The 5,750-nt window shown below is 34.8% G+C and overlaps 1 protein-coding gene across 5 annotated transcripts in view; it reads left to right on the plus strand.

Annotated features, from left to right (window-relative positions):
• Window positions 1-573: 573 nt before the first annotated feature.
• The window catches only part of LOC106877586 (putative mediator of RNA polymerase II transcription subunit 26), a 243,671-nt gene continuing 238,494 nt past the window's right edge, over window positions 574-5,750 (plus strand). For 2 of the 5 annotated variants that reach the window (XM_052973743.1, XM_052973742.1), the window contains exon 1: window positions 579-1,073. The gene's annotated coding sequence lies outside the window, so the exon portion shown is untranslated. Of the gene's footprint in view, window positions 1,074-5,750 lie in introns of all 5 variants that reach the window. The other 3 variants (XM_052973746.1, XM_052973745.1, XM_052973744.1) reach the window with 3 other exon arrangements.

Consider the following 5,750-nt stretch of genomic DNA (forward strand, 5'->3'; position numbering starts at 1 on the left):
GGATGAAGCGCATTTTATCTTACGTCTGTTCAACGAAGGCCGACAGGGGGATTAAACAACCCTAAACAACGCACAATTCATTACCTTACTTTTTATTCACAACTCATTTATGAATATTAATCGTACACACACGAGTGCATGCCAACAGTTCGTTCGTAATCCCTTCTGACAGATACTTCTTGCGAGCTTACATGCAAATTGCACGATGTAACAACATATGCGAATGCCCGTGCACGTACAGAAGCGCGCGCGCACACACAGACACGCATAGAGAGGCCAGCTCCGAACAATATAGTAATGCAATGGTAAATGTACCAAGCTATATATATATATATATATACACACACACACACACACACACACACACACACACACACACACACACACACACACACACACAGAAAGAGAGAGAGAAGGACGTGAGCTTGAACTTTGTATTACTTTATCTAAATTGATTACAAGAGCCGAAACCTAAATGATAAAATTGTCGCGCCGAGAGCGCATCCAATCATACCTACACACACACACACACACTTACACATACATATATATAGTCTATATTAAATCTCTGAACGAGTTATAAACAGTAGCAGTATGAGGCACCACACGTATTTACATATACATACATGCAAGTTCGCGAAGACAACGTCCTTCCATTCTTATGTACGGTCGCGAGTACAGATCCACACAAAATGTATACAAATGTGGGAGGGAGTAGCATCCAATAAAGATACCTAGCAGGAAAGAATCAAACCCACGTTATTACACATGCTCACACACACACACACGAAACAAACATACACACAATATGCGCGGGTGCGAGTATCCATGTGGGCGGCGTGATGCACGTGACTGTGTTTGTGTGTGTGGGTGTGTGTATAAAACTGTATGTATGTGTGTGTGCCCCGCACCGCTTTGCTAGTAAGGATTTATGGGATTCACAATGCAGTATAAGCGATTCCGGTTTCATTTTTACTTATTTGGTATGTGCTATTACGGCGACTTTCTTCTAAGTAACCAACCCTACTCTACCGATAGTGTTTCCTTTTGCTACAAACAGTGATGCTTGCGAGGTAAGGGATACCTCACTACTATAAAACTACTGCTTAATACACCTAACACACACACGACCTACATACACACATACACAGACACACACTTACAGAATATAGGTAGAGATAAATAAAGAGAGAGAGAGAGATGGACAGTGTGTAAGCAGATAAGGTCAATAGAGAAGAGAAAGACAGGCATAGATTTAGTGATAAATAGAAAGATGTATGTATATATAAATGAAGACTGGGTGATAGATAGATAATTAGATAGATCAACGCCTGTCGAACAAATGTATGATCGAATACTTTCGAGCCACGACCATCCCATTTATTTGTTTGTGTATGGCACTAGAATATTTAACGTTTCTTTTGTTTTTGTTATTTTATTTATTTATTTATTTGAAACGGTATAGTGTATTTGAAGAGTATTTGGCGGTTATTTCTAGCAGGATCAAGAGACTACTTGGTGACTCCCCGCCGGTGTTGGCTCCGTTTGAATATACATTAAACCGGGAAGAGACAGACGGACAGACACTCAGTTAGACAGAGACAGAGATAATGGATAGAGAAAGTAGAAAGACAGGCAACAGGAGTATGTAGATAAATGTGTTAATGTCTATAAAATATATACACATGTATGTTTATGTGTGTGCGTAAGGAAGACGAGAGAAGAATTAGATTGATTGATTGAGTGATTGACTTTACATTGAAATTGAAGTTAATTTAGCTGTGACGATAGTAATTTTTTTTTCTTTTTAAACATATTGCTTACATCATCAGAATCAAAATAAGTTACAATGTTGTCATATGAACACTCAATCAGTATTAACTGATCATTCTCTCTCCCTGTGAGTTCGATATTGATTTTTTTTTAGGTGTCACTTTTGTTATTTGTATGGTGTATGTGTGTGTGTGTGTGTGTGTTTCTGTGATATAATATAAATCTGTTTATAATATTTATTATTGAAAAACTTTCTACGTGTTTCAGCGTATATCCAAATCTAGAATGCAAATTACTGCATATTTATGAACTTGTATATAGACACACTCTCTCATACATACAAATGCATTTAGTTATATACACAATATATATATATATATGTGTATGTGTGTGTTGTCATAAGAATTTATATACAGCAGATATGGGTTCGAGTCCTATGGGCAAACTTTCTACTTTTTTCCATTCAAAGGGTTTCCAGCCCAATGTTTACATGCTATTATTTATAGCTTTATCATCTGCTTCGAGATCCATTGTTCCAAAATAGAATTTTTTAAAAAAATACACACACACATATAAATTATATGGAAATCCTTCGATATTAGTACACGACGTCATTCACCCACACAACTTTCTCTCATGACATGGATAAAGAGGGTGAATGACGTCGTCTTCTCATACCGACGCTCTGGAGACCAATACCGAAGGACCTAGCTTATGTGATATACTACGATTTATAGGTGTGTGCGTGTGCGTATACGGTTTAATAGTATGTTTATATACCTTGTGTGTAGTGTATGCTTGTGTGTGCATCTCTATATGTGTTGTATGTGTGTGCATATATTTGTCTGTGTATATATACGTGTATTTATTATACATGTTTGCATGTTTATGTAATTAGTGTGTGTATTAGACGTTGTGTGTGCATGCATCACAATGCGTATGTACTATGTATGTATGCGTATGTATTGTACGTGTGTGTATAGTTATGTGTGTATGTATGTGTTTATCTAATTTGTGTAGTATTTGTATGTGTGAGTGAGTGTACGCGCGTGCGCGGGTATATTTGTGTTTCATCAGTGAATGCTCGAAACTATGTCAGCAATCGACTCGAGCCAACAAAACGGGAGGGAGGGGCTCAAATTATTCGGTCGGTTTGCTCTCTAGTAAAAATAGCAGCTAAATCCCCTTCAAATCACACCCTTACCGTCCTTTAAAAAAGTACAAAAAGGAATTTCATTAATAAAGTGACGAAATGGTTATGGTTTGAACGGCCTTGGTTACATACACGGCTGACCTGGGGCTAACAACCAATAATCGACTTCTTACTGTGAAGGATTAGTGACGAAGTTAATACATACATACATAGAATGTCAGTGTATGTGTGAATTTCTTTTTTCTACTCTCGGCACAAAGCCCGAAATTGTAGTGGGGGAGCAGTCGATTAGATCGACCTCAGTACGCAACTGGTACTTAATTTTATCGACCCCAAAAGGATGAAAGGCAAAGTCGACCTCGGCGGATGTATATGTGTGAATGCATGTATATAAAATGTATGAGTGTTTTTTTTTATATTTGTGTTTATGCTTGTATTGTGCGTGTATTTATAATTCTCTGTTAATTACTAATGACTAATTATGAAAGTAAATTAGTTTCTATGTTTTGTTCAGATGACATATTTTCGCATAACTATTAAGAATACAAAAAAACCCACGTAATGTGTGTCTATCTGTGTTTGAGAGAGAGAGAGAAAAGAGAGAACGACAGAATAATAGAGAAAAGAGGAAACGATAGAATAATAGAGAAAAGAGAGAGAGTAAGCAAGTAAGATTGTCTATATGTTTGCTACAATAATTCGTTCACTCCGACTGCAAAATAACAACAGCAACTACATTAATAAATATAACAAATAAATGCATGATTATGGTGAAGTCTATAAAGATGGTAAAATTAATTGGAGTACCTTATATTCGTTGAAATATTTTGTCTTTTTCTTTTATATTTTACTATATGAAACAACAAATCTCATTCCACCACTCCACCAAAAAAAAGCATTTAATGATAAATAACAAATAAAGGGAAAAACAAGAGAAAATAATGCGCGAGAAAGACAAGAATCCATTGCCGTTACATTTTAAAATATATAGAGTATTGTTTAATCGTGTTGCATATTGAGATTAATGTCTTATGTGCCACTTTCATCTATCTAATTCCACTCTGCAAACCATTTTCCACTAATAAAAGTCATTCCGTTTATATTTATGCAAAATGTCATAATTTCTTCTTCTGTTACGCATTAATCTCTTCATACATTTCTTTTTTTATTTTCTTCTACTTTTTTTTTTGTTTTTTTGCCTCAGAAATGTTATTGATGTATGTGTATTTTTGTTTGTTTTTTTTGTTTTATTTTTGCTTTATTTTGTCGTTTATTTATTTACTTTTATGTGGACTTTCTGTTCTTTCCAAACAGTTGTGGTGAAATGCGTGCGTGCATGTGTGTGTACATAAATATACATTTCTATGTGTGAGTATATCTATATAAATCTCACACATATGTATGTATAATCTATAGATAATTTATCTGTATGTATATAAATGCATGTATTTCAGGTCAAATCAACATGTGCAACCTTTAATCGAGATATTTTTTCTCTCCGTTGCTCCCCACTCTCTGTCTCTCTTTCTGTTTTCTGTGCATATGAGAAGAGTTTAGGCTCGAAACGTCAAAAACTCTTCCATTTTTCTTGAGCGTCAAACTAATACACCATTCTTGTTGTTCCCTCATATGTCTCTTGTTTTTTTGTACAATTTTAGACCATATATATATATATATATATATATATATATATATATACACACACACACATATATATATGTATGTGTGTACGCGCGTGCGTACTTATGTATGTATGCATGAATGTACATATATATGTTTGTATGTATAATGTAATGCTCAATACACGTTGTGGAGGATATAAAAAATTTTCTTGTGTAAATTGGAAATGAGTTTGTCTCGCGACTCGAATTTCACAGCAGTGCATTTATATATATATATATGTATATATATATATATATATATATACATACATGGATTTATATATGTATATGCGTGTAAGTCGTCTAAGAGTTCATAAGTCAGAAAAAAATGTACTCGTATATTTGTCAGTAGAGTGGGTATATTAATTGAAATGTACAGTATTATATATCCATTACAGCCAATCTTACCAATTGGTTTCACACCGAGGGTTTAATGGAGTGTTATAGAATGAAGTATGGTGACTATCATACTTCATTCCATAGCACCTACCTCTGAAGAGCGCAGGATTACATAAGTGGACAGTTACCTAACACTCCATTGCTCCCCTGATGCGAAACTAATTGGTAAGATCAGCCATAATGGGTATATAATATTGTACACTTCATCATCATCATCATCATCATCGTTTAACGTCCGCTTTCTATGCTGGCATGGGTTGGACGGTTCGACTGGGGACTGGTGAGCCAGATGGCTGCACAATTAATATATATGTACATGTACATGTTCCTATATGTGTGTGTATGTGTGTATATATACATATCAAAATCACATGAGATACAGACTGAACTAGAACATTTATGAGATTATCAGTAAATAAAAAAAAAAATTCCCTCTGATGATTTTTGAAAATCTATAAACATTTATCTAAGCAAGATAACTCAATCAACATCAGGTTCTTTGGCTCCTCCCCCCCCCCATTTTTCTGAACATGAGGGGTGGATAAAAACAGTACAATTTGGAGTGCATTTATTTCAAGAAGAAGAAAAAAAACAACAACAAAGACCAAGTACATTTCCATCTTCCAAGATTTAATCAGTAAAGCATATTCATTACCTCAGTTGCCAAGACAAAGAAGTGATGAAATATATTTTTGCATGTTTTCTTTAAATTTTTTGGCTTACTTATATAAAACACCACACACACACACATAGATGTATGTGTC

This window comes from Octopus bimaculoides, chromosome 16 (genome assembly GCF_001194135.2).
Source record: "Octopus bimaculoides isolate UCB-OBI-ISO-001 chromosome 16, ASM119413v2, whole genome shotgun sequence".
NCBI classification, from domain to species: Eukaryota; Metazoa; Mollusca; class Cephalopoda; order Octopoda; family Octopodidae; genus Octopus; species Octopus bimaculoides.